This window comes from Eurosta solidaginis, chromosome X (genome assembly GCF_040869045.1).
Source record: "Eurosta solidaginis isolate ZX-2024a chromosome X, ASM4086904v1, whole genome shotgun sequence".
Classification (NCBI taxonomy): domain Eukaryota; kingdom Metazoa; phylum Arthropoda; class Insecta; order Diptera; family Tephritidae; genus Eurosta; species Eurosta solidaginis.
Window position 1 is genome coordinate 204,474,311 of NC_090324.1, and position 17,109 is coordinate 204,491,419.

Genomic DNA, 17,109 nt, shown 5'->3' on the forward strand with positions numbered 1-17,109 from the left:
TGTGATTGACCTTGTTAATAAGGATGACCAAATAGAGACTGCAACTACCGAGCACAATAGAGCACACCGGTCAATACATGAAAACTATAAACAAATCACCAATGAATATTACTTTCCAGAAATTAAGAAAATCCTAACGACTATATCGAAAAATTGCAAAATTTGTCTCGAAAATAAATATAAAAGGCATCCGCCTAAGGCGAATTTAGGGAAAACACCTATTCCAGAATACCCAGGCGAAATCCTACATATCGATATATTTTCAGTTAACAAAGAACACTTTCTGACCTGCATTTGTAAATTTTCAAAATTTGCCATAACAATTCCGATACAATCAAGATCAACCATAGACATAAAAAATTCGTTACTAATTTTACTTAACAAGTTTAAAAACACTAAAATTTTAGTATCAGACAATGAAAAGTCCTTCCAATCAAACACAATATCTAATATGCTCAGAGATTATTTTAAAATAGAACAGTTTTTCATACCGCCTTTGCACAGCAAGAGCAACGGACAGGTGGAACGTTTTCACTCCACCGTAACAGAGATAGCACGTTGCATAAAATCCGAACAAAACATATCAGACATTACTGAACTTATGCTTCTTGCAACCTATAAATACAACAACTCAATACATTCCACTGTTGAAGCCAAACCAATAGATATAATTAATACTTTTTCAGAACTTCACCTAAACCAAATCAAATCAAAACTAATCTCCGCCCAAGACAAAGTTCTAAAACGCTTTGGCAATAATAATCGAGTTTTCAATGAAGGTGACATAGTTTTTGTTCGACGTAATAAACGGTTGGGTACAAAACTAAACAAAATTTATATTCAGGCTACCGTCCAAAAAGATTTAGGTACGACCGTAATGATAAACGGTAAAAAAATTCACAAGGACAACATTAGATAATAATGCAAATACGTATTAACTTTTGATAAAATCAACATGTAAAAAAAAAAAAAAAAAAAAAAAAAAAACACTAAATATAAATAATTGTAAAACTAAGAATTTTTTTATATAAGACCACAAAAATTTACATTACTATTAATGTCATATACTTTTGCCTAAAACAAATACATATAATGTATAGGCGTCAATCAAAAAAGTTAATCCAAATTGATTAATTAAATTTTTTTTTATATTCACGTGATAACATTAAAACGCGAAAATTTTGCATGCCATTTACAAAAAGTTTATAAAGAACTTTTGCCTGAAACAAATACATATAATGTATAGGCACCAATAAAAAATTTTTGTTAAAATTCAATTCAAATGAATTCATAAATTTTTTTTAATATTCAAGAAAATTTTTCATGCCATTTACAAAAAATTTATAATGAACTTTTGCCTAAAACAAATACATATAATGTATAGGCGTTATTCTAAAAAAATAATTACAGCCAAAAACTTTATAATTTAAGTTAACCAAAAAAATTTTTTTAAGTATCTTTGCCGAAAGCAAATACATATAATGTAAGTGTAGACGCTAGTCTTACAACAATTTCATAATACTCAAACAAATTCAAGAAATTTATCTAACTTTAGTATAAAAAAAAAAAAAACTTTTACAACACAAAATCTATAAATTTATGAATATAGCCTTTTCTTGCAACTTACAAATGATAATTGTAAACATAGTTTAAGCATATCTATGCATCTCTTATATTTGCATAAGCTTTTCTATACAAAGAACAATACAACTTTTTTACAACGTACATAGTTATAAGAAACAAATAGAATTCCTATTTTAGGTTTATTAGAGTCTGTCGGATCGAGGACGATCCGAGATTAAGAGGGGGAGGAGTTAACACAGCAGTATGTATATCTTCACTTTAATTCATTACAAACATACATACATACATATATGCCCGTACAGCAGTGGCTGTACGCCGGCATTCAATTGCATTTTGCATGCAAACATAAATATCATCACACAATGCTGCTGTGGCTAACTAAACACTTCGCTTAAATACGCTTTTGTCATACCGACACTTCGGGATAACCGAAGCAAAATCGTCAGTCAAGAAAACTTAAACAGTTGGTCGATAAAAAGTACTTAAGCGAGGTAGTTTCCTTAGAAGAACTAGAATTATTAAAGTGGAAAAAGTGTTTAGTGAATAAAATTAAATAAAGTGTTTAACTAAAACAAAGTGTTTCATTTGTGAAGCGGTTTCCAGGCACCAACCAAAGAGATCAAAAATTTCGATCCAAAGAGATCAAAAACTTGTGCCCTGGAAACAGCACATATTAACTTGTACAAGGTTAGATAATATGTTTATGTTGATGGCTGGTCATGTTTTCTCAACGTCTGCCGCTAGTCATAATTTTCCATCAATATTCCACTTCCTTATGCATCACAAATTTCATTTTATATACCATCCATTATGTTGCTAAAGTAATGTGCTGCCATTTATTGTTGTTGCTGCTATTGAAAAAGGATTTGGTCGCCTTGTTTGTCTAGGTTAATCCATCAATCTCTAGCTTCCAATACTTTGCGTTTGTTTAATTTATTTGTGGGTTATACCATTATCCGTGGAATATCCTCTAACCAGTTTGTGGATCTTATTTTTATACTTTAAAAGAAACTTGTTAAGCTGGCAGGATTTCTGTTCAGTTAGATTATTTTTTGCAGTTTTGCGGATTTTAATCTAGACTGGCAGGATCGCCATGTAGTGTGTTGATAGTAAAGTTAAACAAAAGTATAAGTTCAGTAGCGCTAATGCTCCGCGCAGACATAAGAATTCCCTTTATTCGTGAGCACTTTCTATTTTATACAAAAGTTTTTAAATTACACATATATACATTCTTACATTAATAATTACATACAATAGGTGCATGACTCAATAGTAAAAAATGCTGTATCAGCGAATTATTATATTGACCTACATATTGTCAATATGATTCCTACTTGAGCAATTTGGGTATGACGCATTAATGCATTAGGTGACTTAGTGAAAGCGAATGAACTTATGGTAGTTACCTGGGTAAATGGGCGTTTGTAATGTTAAGCGTGTTTGAAATGGGGTGAATTCCACGCGATACTACAAGAGGGAAATAAAAGAGTGTACAGTTACATTAACCTACATTGAAAGTTGTTAGTTAAGCTTAAAAGTAGGCAAATAAGAGAATATATCTTACATTAATAATTACATACAAGAGGTGCATGACTCAACAGTAAAAAATGCTGTATCAGCGAATTATTATATTGACCTACATATTGTCAATATGATTCCTACTTGAGCAATTTGGGTATGACGCATTAATGCATTAGGTGACTTAGTGAAAGCGAATGAACTTATGGTAGTTACCTGGGTCAATGAACGAGCGTTTATAATGTTAAGCGTGTTTGAAATGGGGTGAATTCCACGCGATACTACAAGAGGGAAATAAAAGAGTGTACAGTTACATTAACTTACATTGAAAGTTGTTAGTTAAGCTTAAAAGTAGGCAAATAAGAGAGTATATCGTTTTTATTTTTTATAAAAGCTTTGAGAAAAATTTTATACAAACAAAGCTAATCAAGACACTTGTAATAACAGTCAATGAAGTGCTTAAGGAAGCACAGCGTATTAAAGAATTTAGAGGTGATAATGGTTACGCCTTAACTTCCTTTATTAGAAAAGTTGAAATGGTTCAGTCTCTCTCAGTGAGTGACCAACATTTTAATTCGTATGCTTATTTGAAAGTAATAATAAATAAAATTCAAGGACCCGCTCTACATGTTTTACGAACTTGGGGTCCCAATCCGTCATAGGCTGAGGTTAAAAAGGCCCTGACTACTAACTTTGGCGTTAAAGAGACGTATCATCAATTGTATCAGCAATCTTTTGCTGCAATAAATACAGATCTACTAACATATTACAAAACTTTGCTTAATATTTTATGTAAAATAAACGAAAAATATGAGTTCGACAGCGAAAAACTTCGTAAATTTAACCCAATAGACGTAGACAGAATTATTTTAAGAACATTTTTGAATAACATTGATTGAAATTTAGCATCAAATATCTTAAATAACAATATTCAAAATATAAAAGATGCATTTAATATGTTGGAAAATCAAGATATGAGTCTAATAGAAATTTAGTAAACAATAATTACCAAAGAAATGGTAAAAGTAAGGAGATGCACTTGTATAAATAATACAATGCAATATCCAAACTCTTCAATTTGTACTGGTATTTTTTCTCGAAATTCTCAACCAAATCCAAGACAATATAACTCGCCAGTGTTCTCAAATCAGTCTCAACCAGCGGGTCGTTATATCCCAAACAGAAGTACGTATAGTAGGAATTTTAATAATAACAACCCTAACAATTTTAATAATAAAAATAGGAATATTTCAAACCAATCCAGACGCTATAATAACAATAATAATAGTAATAGTAGATCTATGCACAGTTTAGCTATACCAATGGAAGTTGAATGTATGCATCCAGTTTTAGATGAACATGAAAATGAGCAGGTAAATTTTCATATCAAAGCCTCCAGAAACCACTACCCCTCATAGAATTACAGTGCCTGGGCGACCAAGCTTTGCTCGGCAATCTTCGAGTATGCCGCTCAGGTCCTCGAAACGGTGTACTCATTGCTCATCAGTTTCACAACTTCGTCTTTGTGATATACGCTGCCACTGATACTCAAGTCGTTGTTTTCGGTTCGCGATACATTCATGAGCCCTGCGCTGTGATGCACGCTAACACAATTCCTCCAAACGTTGTGTGCGCTGCTCACCAGTTTCAATGTTGACTGTTTCTGATGTACGCTGCCGCTGATACTCAAGTCGTTGTTCTCGGTCCTCAGTACATTCGTTGGCCCTGCGCTGAGATGAACGCTGCCGCAATTTCTGCAAACGTTGTGTACGCTGCTCATCACTTTCTGAACTTACTCTTTCTAATGTGCGCTGCCGCTGATCCTCAAGCCGTGGGTATCTCTCTTCGATATTTTCAGTGGCCCTGCTTATGGACGCATGTTGACGCAAATCCTCCAAAACGCTGCGTACGTTCCTCGAATTATTCGTTAGCTAACCGTTGCGCCTTGCGCAAACGGTTTTGCTCCCTGGCAACATTAAAAGAATAAGATTTTTCTCCACTTACAGTTTTTGTTATACTTTCCAAGCATCTCGATTTTGCAGCTCGCGTAAGGCGTTCTGCTGGCAATGTTTCTTGAGTATCTTCATGCGCCGAATTATTAATTTCAAACATTTTTTTAGTTATACACTATGAAAGTCTCACAATTTTATTACGTTCCAAAAACTTGTAAAGTTCACGAATGACAACTATCAGTTACTTTAATTAAATGTCAACGTACTTCCCTAAGCGCCATCTGTTGGTAAGTAGTTAAATGGTTAGATGTCGTTTCTTTCCGTGAGAAATTGCAATTATTCATTTCATGTTTGCCAAAAATATGCATTTATATATATTTTGCTAAAATTTGCCATGATGCCTTGATATTGCATTTCAATTTTAGTAGCGTGTGTGAAATTAAGAAAATTAAGTCGAATCATGTGAACGATTTTTTACGAAGATTTTTAACTTTGCCAAATTTCATTTAAAACGGTTGAGCAGTTACAGAGATCGTTCGGCTGTACAAACATGCAAATATACAAATATACAAGAATTGCTCGTTTAAAGTTATAAGATATAGGAAAGGATAAAATAATTGCACTTACCGACACAGGATCAACTACATCCTTACTTAACAAAGATAAACTTATGTATACATTATAAACTTTTAAAAATGAAGAAAACTATTTCGTTTACATCTTTAAATAATAAAACAGACATAAATAATGAAATAGTGAAAGGTTTACCTTTTGAATTTAATGAATATGGAACAATGTCATGGTTGTTGACAGATTTTAACAACAAACCATTTGATGAATTAATAGGACAAAATATTTTAAAACCAATCAAAGCTACAGGAAATATGGACAATGAAACGTTGGCGTTAAATGGAAATATAATACATTTTATAAAAGCATTTCCGTATAATATTAGTGAAATTCATGAGCTTGAAATTATAGATTTAAGTTCTAAAATAGTGGAAAATATCCTTGAGTGGTTTAAATAATGACAAAATTAGAGTTGTAAATGAAACTTATAACACATACAAAGATCTCATTTACACAGAAGGACAAACTTTGAGTAATACAGATATAATTCAGCATGAAATACGTACAACAGATAGACCTATTTATTCGAAATTATACCGATATCCTCGCGTTCATGAACAAGGAATTTGAAAACACAATGAAGAAATGATGGAGCAGGGCATAATAAAAGACAGTAATTCACCATATAATAGCCCTTTATGGATTGTTCCCAAAAATTCAGATTGTTCAGGTGAAAAGAAGTGGAGACTGGTTGTCGACTACAGAACTCTCAATTCAGTTACAGTTGATGATAAATTTCCCATCCCTAATATTGATGATATCCTTGATAAGTTTGGATGTTCTCATTATTTTTCAACAATTGACTTAGCGAAGGATTTTCACTAAATTCTTGTCAGACAAGAAGACCGGTCGAGAACAGCATTCTCTACACCTTACGGTCACTACGCGATCATCAGGATGCCGTTTGGGCTCATTAATAAGGTGTTTAAAGACCTAATTAACAAGATATTTGTAGTTTATATGGATGATATCCTTACACTCTCAACTAGCTTCCAAGAGCACTTAAGTAATGTTAATCGAGTTTTGAAAAGATTAAGGGAAGCCAAGCTTATAATACAAATAAACAAATGCAATTTTTTTAGTAAAGAAACTTTGTATTTGGGACACATTTTAACACCTGAAGGTGTAAAGCCTAATCCTGAAAAGGTTAGTCAAATTTTGAATCTAAAACTGCTGTTGATTTTGGAATCACCGGAAGTGTTTGTCGGAAGTCTCCCGCCAACAGCACCATCACGCCACCAAAATGACGACTATTGCTGCGCAAATCTTTCAACGTTCGATCAAGTGCTTCCAATGATCGTTTGTGTGCCATAGTGCACTCATCCCATGTTGTTGTTGTTGTTGTTGTAGCGATACGGTTGCTCCCCGAAGGTTTAGGGAGTGATCGATGTGATGGTCCTTTACCGTTTACAGATCCGGTACGCTCCGGTAACACAGCATCATTAAGGTGCTGGCCCGACCATCTCGGGAACGATTTATATGGCCACATTAAACCTTCAGGCCGATCCGGTATTTTAGTCGCCTCTTACGACAGGCATACCTACCGCGGGTATATTCTAACCCCCTGACCCGCTGGGTTGCACTCATCCCATATTATCAATTTGCAGTTTTTCCACACTTTCGCCATGTCTGATTGCTTTGAGATGTTAAAACAGGATTTTCTACAATTTGTAAGTTGAAAGGAAGTTTCAGTGTAGAATGTGCCGTTCTTCCGCCTTCCAACAGTGTTGCAGCGATACCAGTAAATGCGAGTGCTAACGCTATTCCATTTCGAGAACGTATTGTAGCTAATATTAATGACAGTAGAAACATCTTTCCAGTACCGCCAGGCGCATCAAGGAAAAACAGTCCACCGTTTCCATCATCAACTGCTTTCATTAGGCGATCGTAAGCATATTTTTGCTGTTCATTCAACATTGGAACATTTCTTTGTACGTGCTGTTGTAAAGTTGTCGTATCGCAAGCATTCTCAGCTAATAGTTTGCCAGTCATAAGCATAAACAAATCTTCAATAAGCGATAACGCTTCGTTCATTTGCAACTCAAAATTCCCGGTAGGCAATCGATAGCGGTGTAGGATGTCTTCTGAGATGTCATCATATTATGCATTCCATAAACGAAGTGGGTTTGAAGACTGGCATGGGAAATGATGATAGCGAAAAGTGTACGAATTCCATTGGCAGGTGAAGAAGCTACTGCATCGTTTAGAGTGTGTTTCCAGTGATTGTCGTCTTCAAGTATTTGCAAACGTTGACATGCTTCTTGAAAAGTTGCACACACCGTATCATCCGCAGTTCTCAATGACTCAAATGAAGTTGGGCCGCGCACATTAACCAAAAGAATCCGAAGGTAGAAGCAATCGTCGTTCTTTGGATTGGCTGTATAAATTCGTCTGAGTGCATCACTTGAAAACACACCTGGATATCCATCTACAGGTTGACCTTGCTTTCTGCGCATCCATTTCTTCAAAGATACATTCCATGTAAAATATCGACACATCTCCGAGTAAAGCAACGTTCCCGCGAAAGGGCCACAGGCGCAAGTTGAAAAGAAACTCGTTAATGTTGTTGCCGGTGGCCTCTCCACTCTCTCTGCTACGTTTTTTGTGTTGAAATACACTCTTTGGTCATTCTCCAAATGAACTGCTAAGCGTACAACAGTCGGATAACGTTCATGAATAGCAAATGGAAATACTCTCCAGAGTGCTTCGTTGCAGTTTACATAACGGCCCATTATTAATTTCGTCTCGCTCAATACCAATTACTGCCATATCGCTACCTTTTGTGACGTATTTGCAAACATACTTGATCGATTTCACTGAGTTGCAATATTAAACATTGATATGCGTTTTAAATGCCTTACACAATATTGCGAATATGGCTTATTAGAAGTGATACACTCCGATTTATGTGACCCCATGAACACGGATTCGATTGGCGGCTCCAAATACTTCTTCACCTTCATCGATGATAAATCGCGGTATATATTTGTGTACTTTTTGAAGGCGGATCTAGGTGTTTGCTGTTTTTAAAAAATTCAAGCAAATGGTAGAAAAGCAAACTGATAAAAAGATTAAATGCTTGAGAAGCGACAACGGCCGCGAATATCTTAATAATGAATTTGAAACGTTTTTGATTGAAAGTGGTATACAACGCCAGTTGACAACACCTTACACCCCCCAGCAAAACGGCGTAGGTGAACGGGCCAATCGAACCTTAGTTGAAATGGCACGCAGTATGTTAGTGCATAGTAAGTTGGGTGCAAATTCTTGGGCAGAGGCGGTGTCCATGATAGTTTACCTTCGAAATAGAGCCGCAACAAATTCGCTGGTTAACAAAACACCGTTCGAAGTGTATACAGGTAAAAAGCCTACAGTAACACACCTTAAAGTATTCGGCTCTTTAGCGATTGCTCTAGACAAAACGCACTGAAAGAAATTTCAACCCAAAGGGAAGGAATACATTATGGTTGGGTATTCAGACACCTCCAAGTCTTATTGATTGATGGATCCAAACACGCGTAAGGTGATCACAAGCAGATATGTAATTTTCATGGAAAATACGCACTTTGGTAATGAAAACGAGCACGTCGACATCACGTCTTTGCTAATGGAGCCTTCAATGAAGATGTGAGTGAGAACAACACTAAAAGTGAGCCAGCAAATGATTTGAGCGAAGAATGCCCAGCTGAAGCGACGAAGGTATGGAAGAAGATAATATATGTACAAATGAGGTGCGGTATAATCTGCGTCCACGTAAAGAACGTCATATATTGAATATGATAGATACCAACGAAATACCTGTTTCAAATTCGGTAAGGGAGGCGTTGGGTAGTGCGCATTTGGCGGAGTGGAGGGCCTCTCTGAAAGAGGAGTACGACGCCCTGGTAAAAAATCAAACTTGGTCATTAGTGGATCTTCCTACAGGCGAAAAGGCAATCAGCAGCAAATAGGTATACAACATTAAAAGAAACGCTGACGGTAGTATTAAACGTTTTAAGGGCCGTTTGATGGCAAAGAGGTGTAGCCAGCAGTTTGGAGTAAACTTCACCGAAACGTTTTCACCGGTGTTGAGGTATGCGAAAGTTTGTTTACTGTTGGCGTTGGCGTGTGAGCATGAACTGCATTCGCATCAAATGGACGTTTCTTCAGCATACCTAAACAGCAATTTACAAGAGATAGTTTATATGAAACAGCCGGAGGGGTTCGTATGCGATGAGTTTCCACACCGAGTGCTGAAGCTCAATAAGGCACTATATGGATTAAAGCAAAGTGGGCGTGAATGGAACTCTAAGTTGGACACATTACTAAGATTGTTTGGGTATTCGCCGTGCGTTAGTGAGCCTTGCGTGTATACGAAACACGAAAATGGTAATTATAACATTTTAGCTGTGTATGTTGATGATTTAGTTGTAGGTGGCACTCGGTTAGAAGACTTAGTTGCGATCAAATCAAAAATTGCGAAAGTGTTTGATGTGGTTGACGGTGGGCAACTGCGGTATTTTCTGGGGTTGGAGATCCAGCGCGAAGGTAAAACAGACGCAATTACTCTTGGTCATAAAAAAATATATAACCGATCTATTAAACCGGTATTGTATGTCCGAATGTAAGGCTGTAGTGACACCGTTAAATGCTGGATTCCAAGTCAGTTTTGATGATGCAAAATGTAGACGCGTTGATAAAAGAAAATACCAATCGCTTATCGGTGCGTTGATGTACTTGGCAATATCAACTCGACCGGATATTCTGCATTCGGTCTGTAAACTGTCGCAAAAGAATATCGATCCACATTCTGAGCACGAAGCAGGGGCTAAACATGTGTTACGCTACTTCCAAGGTACGAGCGATTTTACCGCAAATCAGGTCAGCCCATTGAATGCTACGTCGACGCTGATTGGGGCGCTGATGTTGTTGACAGGAAGTCTTATACAGGCAGTGCATTTTATGCTGCCGGTGCAGTATTCTGCACTACGTCGACGCTGATTGGGGCGCTGATGTTGTTGACAGGAAGTCTTATACAGGCAGTGCATTTATTGCTGCCGGTGCAGTATTCTCGTGGGAATCGAAAAAACAAAACTTCGTTGCCTTAAGTAGCACGGAAGCTGAATATGTGGCGCTTTCTACAGCTGCAAAGGAGGCAGTACATTTAGGAATGCTCCTTGCTGAAATAGGTTTTCCTATTAATAGCCCAACCCTAATTAATAGCGATAATCAGAATGCTTTACATCTAGTTAAAAATCCGGTTTATCATTCTAGAAGTAAGCATATAAATTTAAAGTTTCATCATGTTAGGGATTTGTATAAGTCAGGTAAGATAAGTTTAAGTTACATTTGTTTGAAGATATGATATCTGATATTTTAACCAAAAACATTCATGGGTAAAACATTGTAAATTTAGAACCGAAATGGGTTTGTATTGGTCAGATAGACAATATATACTTATAATATATACATGTTGAGGAGGAGTGCTGGTAATAAGAATTGTTAGGCAAGATATATTCACCGCAACTGTTAATTTTCTTTTGTAATGTCATTCTTATTGATAAAGGTTTTATGCTATGCAAATAATCATATATGTAACTTTTTCTTTATTTTTGTCATTGTCAAATATACTCTCGTGGACTTAAGTTGTAAGTCGTGTCGTCTTGTCTTGTCTTATCGGTAATACTGTGCACGTAAGTTCTCTATACCTCTGATAATTTCGTATCGCTCAATACCAATGACTGCCATATCGATACCTTTTGTGACGTATTTGCAAACATATTTGATCGATTTCACTGAGTTGCAATATTCAACATTAATATGCGTTTTAAATGCCTTACACAATATTGCCGAATATGGTACAATCCATGTATTATCAATCTCAATATTCAATCCCTTCAATTGAGTGATGAATGTTCGGCCATTGTCATTTGGTGACCGCCGACGATAGAGAGAATATCCATTGTTTCCAGGTTGTGACTCCGAAATAAAAGCACGTGGATATCGCTTTGTGCACGTATGGTCGGACATACAAAACGAAGAAGGATTGTGTTTACCACATGGTCCGTGAAGCATATTTGTTTTAACCACGTCCTGCAGCTCTGGATCTAATTCAGGATCAAGAATCTCCGCCGAAATAATGGCATCGATTTGGTTTGGTCTAATTTTATCCATCATCCAAAAGAGAATGTGGGCGTGCGGCAAACCTCTTTTTTGCCACTCAACAGAATACATCCAGCAACTAACAGTACCATATATAAGTTTTCCCACAATAAGGTCCATCAAACATCTTAATTTTTGTTTGAACACCCGTGCTGTGAGGTCGTGACGATCGCTTGGTAATTGGCCGGGACGCGACAGCTGCGTAATCTCTTCCCATTTTGGATTGCAAGAAAACGTCACAAACAAATCCGGTCGTCCATAATTGCGCACCTAAGTCATTGCATCCTGGGCGTATTCATGCATATGCCTCGGACTTCCAATATAAGTCGCTGGAAAATTGTGAGTCGCCCAACATCTGCAATATCTACATCGCTATTGATAGCATCCCGCAAGTGGATATATTTTTCGGATCGCAAATCGGTAAGCATAAAAATTCATAGAAGAAACCTTTTTATTTGTCTCGGCACCTAAGAATTAACAAATTATGAAGTGCGACACGATAATGTTGCGATTCCAATTTTTTTCCTAACCATTGGCGGGATCTATCATTTTGTATTGCAAGTGATATCCGTCTTCACCTCGGCAGAACATAAGCGGATATTGCAGTGCATCATATGATCCATGAGTCTCACTTATTCGCTGTAATGCATTTCCAGTCCGTCGTTTGACGAAGTCTTAAAAATTTGACGAGATCATTGTGTTCGTGTAACATTTGTGGCAAATGCTGTACTATTTCTCTTTTTGTTGTACTGAAAACCGTACAACGCCGATTTACTACATCATGTGAATCTCCGATAAAGTATATTTCGAGATATTTGTGTTCTTGGTCTGAATGCGGCAAAAGAGATCCATCCAGATGAAAAACTTGCACATGAATCTATAGAATTTAAGGCAAATTCTATAATTATTGTCTTTTAATTGCATTTTGCATCATGCGTGATGTTCCATGTGTCTGCCCAATAAACACAAAGGCGAAGATAATATCGTCGCTAATCCGAGGCGATATCGCGAAATCAGAAAGCATTTTCCCAGACTCGCCGCGAATTCGAGGCGATATCGCGAAATTAGATTTTCTCAAACGCATTTTCTCGAACTATCCGCGAACTCGAGGCGATATTTCGAAATTAGATTTTATCGAATGCAATTTCTCGGACTCGCCGCGAATTCTAGGCGATATCGCGAAATAAAATTTTCTCGAATGCATTTTCTCGGACTCTCCGCGAACTCGAGGCGATATCTCGAAATTAGATTTTTTCGGACACGTCACGACAGTTATCCCTATTTTGCGACAACTGACGACAATTGATAAAAATCTCGAATCGCTAATGATAAAAACAGCGACTCAAGGACGATCCGAGAATGATCAAAATCACAATTCGCGGACGATATTAGAATGATAAAAATCGCGATTAGGGGACGATCCAAAAAAGTGGAAACTCTCGAATAGCTAATGATAAAAAACTGCGTGATAAGTGACACGCCTGGGAATTCTGATTCGCCGAACACTCGCCTCGAAGTATCGCCGCGATAAAATTATCAGAAAATGCGAGCTCGCCGCGAACTTCAGGCGAGTCCGTTTTGTATATTGGGTTGCTATGTTTGGGCCGTGTGTGTATTTTATAGTGTTGGTGTAATAGCATTTACAGCTGGGGTTAGTGAAATTATCTTGAATGTTGGATTATAATTTTGCTCATTTAAAATTTCACCACCAAACGACGTCATTTGAAAACAGTCGTTAAAAATTTTGATGTGTTGCAAGAAATGGTTCGAATTAGGAAAGCAACTGGCGCAATGGCTCTGGTGGTGGAAGCAACTCTGGCAATTTAACATTTCCGCCCAGGTGGTTCCTTATAAAATTTAGTTGCATTGCAATACTGACAAACGTGAGACATCTGACCAAATTGAACTGATGCCCTGTAGTGAATGTTCGGATTATATCGAAAGGCTGCACGTACAGTATCCAAAAGAAGATCTGGTTGCTGGCGATGCTGTCGTCCAGCATTAACACGTTGTGATCTTGTTTCTTCTCTTTGTCGAGCGCGAACTTCTCTTCCTCTCAATCGCTGTCGCTCATTGTACGCTTCGTTAATCTCCTGTCACTATCGCTCAAGGAATTCAGCCATTCTGACCATTGTTTACTATTTAGTTTGGCAGCTTAAATAGAGCTTATGTTGCGAATAGAGTGGAAGGCAGTGGACTAGGCAGTCGAATGTCATATAATGAAGGAATGGTGTTCGGAGTTTTTTCAAAGTTAAAAAAAAAATGATAAAAGCTTTAATATAAATAAAACTATTGTGTTAATAACAACAAAAACGTCATATATATTCTGTATACATAAATTTATAAGGATTATCTCACTTTAAAATTTGAATTAAATAATCTAAAGTTTTTTTTGCAACTGAGTCGAGAACTGTGCGTGTGAATGTGCGAATTTTTACTGATCAGCTGTTAGTTGCGCTACTTGGTAAAATTTACAATGATTCTGACTCTAACTGATTGCCTTTCTATACTAAGTTCCCCTTCCGTTTGACGCGTTGCATTGTTTCGATGATGTCTTGCTTGTTGAGTACGACCAAAAATTTTTGAAGATAAAGATGTTGCATTGCCGAACTTCAGTGGAAAGCAGCGCAGCAGTTTAACAAATTCTGTTGTGGTAAGTGGTGAATGTGACCTACTAGACTTTTGTGAGGCTTGCTTCACACTATTTTTCGTCCCTGCAATGTCTCTATGTTAATATTGTCTCTGGTACGACGATATAAGTTACTGTGACCTCTTCTTGGCATCTTAACAATGGTCAACTGTAAGTGTTGACTTTGCATATATGGCATATTAAATTTTCAGTAATCAATTACTTACCTCTAAGTTAGTCAAAAAAAATTGAGTAAACGAATAAAACAGTTACAATTATATTTTAGAAAGCAACTGCAAAATGAAGCATATCAGTGGAAGATATTTTCCAATGAAATTGAAATTAAGTTTTCGCCGATAAACAAAGGCAATAAACTCACCTCAAAGAAAAGAAAGAAATATCACAATTGTTTCACTCAAATATTGATAACTCGCACATTCGCATTAATATTTTTCGCAAATACAAACTACAACTTTCTTACAGTCTGTAATTCTACAGAAAATTTTTAAGTGCACCTTTGTAACAATCTGCAAATGGTAGAACTAAAAAACCTCTTTATTCCACTTTGAAAAGGCTTACCCACTCGTATGAGTTTTGTTATTTGAACTTTGTGATTCTAATACTGAAGGATCTAGGATGACCTCTATGATATAGGATGATATGCAAACGAATAAAACAGTTCCAATTATATTTTAGAAAAAAACTGCAAAATGAAGTAAATCAGTGGAAGATATTTTTCAATGAAATTGAGATTAAGTTTTCGCCGATAAACAAAGTCAATAAACTTACTTTTTTTGTCAAAGAAATATCACAATTTTTTCACTCAAGTATTGAAAACTCGCACATTCGCTTTAATATTTTTCGCAAACACAAACTACAACTTTCCTACAGTCTGAAAATCTACAGAATATTTTTAAATGCACTGTAACAATCTGCAATTGGTAGAACTAAAAAACCGCTTTATACCACTTTTAAAAAGGCTTACCCACTCGTATTAGTTTTGTTATTTGAACTTTGTGATTCTAAGAATGTAAGATTTTGTTTGTTATGGCGTCTATGATCTAAGATGATATGCTGGGCTGACATCCACAAACATAAAATTTATTTTTTGTGTCCGAAATATCAATAATATCATTTAGAAATTAAAAATCCGCACAACGTTTCAACGTAATCGTACACAAATTATGAAATTTAAAAGAATAAAGTAAGGCTGCGTAACTCTGTGCGATGTTGAGTTATTGAGTTGATACCGAGCCTGCCCCCAAATTCCAATTTTCGCTTAGCCAAAATTCCATCGCCAAAAATCTCTAAAACAAAATCAAATGCGCAGAAAAGCATACGATATTTAGTACCATGTGGTCTATAGCAAATACCACCTAAGTAATAGGAGTTAGGCTGTTATCGCTTGTGACTACATGCCACTAAATGCTGCATACTTTTCTGCGCACTTGATTTTCTTTTAGAGATTTTTGGCGATGGAATTTTATCTTAGCGAAAGTTGGAATTTGGGAGATGGTGTCACTGAAGTTAGCACACTGTTTCGTTATACCTTGGCGCAATGACGCCACTAACAGCAGTACCACTACAGACTCATCTTCGACATAACATCAATTCTCAACACTTCAACTCAATGCCGCCAGTAAAGCCAATAACTCTCCTGTGCTAATCTACTTAGTATTTAGTACTGGTATCATGATCGGGCGACATCTGTAATTCGGTAATCGGAAGTTACTGTTAGTCAAAACTTCACCACAATGCCTCCAGTAACACTTCTGTAACGCCACCTACGACGGGTAATAAATAGCGTTATGAGCGGGCGACATCTGTCATTCGGTAGTCGAAAGTTCCTGCTAGTCATATAATGCCACCTACTAATATTATAGCAAGAGCGGTCGACATCTGTAATCGAGAGTTGCTGCTATTCAACACTCTAGCATGGGATTCATTAGCATGGTTAATCCCATACCCGCGAAGTAATGGCATGAAATATTGCTTGATAACATGTTTTGAACCATTCGGTTCGGTTGTTCGCCTATTGTCATTTGGTGACCGCCGACGATAGAGAGGATATCCATTGTTTCCAGGTTGTGACTCCGAAATAAAGGCACGTGGATATCGCTTTGTGCACTTATGGTCGGACATACAAAACGAAGAAGGATTGTGTTTACCACATGGTCCGTGTAGCATATTTATTTTAACCACGTTCTGCAGCTCTGGATCTAATTCAGGATCAAGAATCTCCGCCGAAATAATGGCATCGATTTGGTTTGGTCTAATTTTATCCATCATCCAAAAGAGGATGTGGGCGCGCGGCAAACCTCTTTTTTGCCACTCAACAGAATACATCCAGCAACTAGCAGTACCATATATAAGTTTTTCCACAATAAGGTCCATCAAACATCTTAATTTTTGTTTCAACACCCGTGCTGTGAGGTCGTGACGATCGCTTGGTAATTGGCCGGGACGCGAAAGCTGCATTGCAAGAAAACGTCACAAACAAATCTGGTCGTCCATAATTGCGCACGTAAGTCATTGCATCCTGGGCGTATTCATGCATATGCCTCGGACTTCCAATATAAGTCGCTGGAAAAATTGTGAGTCGCCCAACATCTGCAATATCTACATCGCTATTGATAGCATCCCGCAAGTTGAATA

At 36.8% G+C, this 17,109-nt stretch overlaps 1 protein-coding gene across 1 annotated transcript in view; it reads right to left on the reverse strand.

Moving 5' to 3' along the window:
* Gat (GABA transporter) overlaps positions 1-17,109 on the reverse strand; it is a 1,840,468-nt gene that overhangs the window by 250,594 nt on the left and 1,572,765 nt on the right. The gene's annotated exons all lie outside the window — the stretch shown is intronic.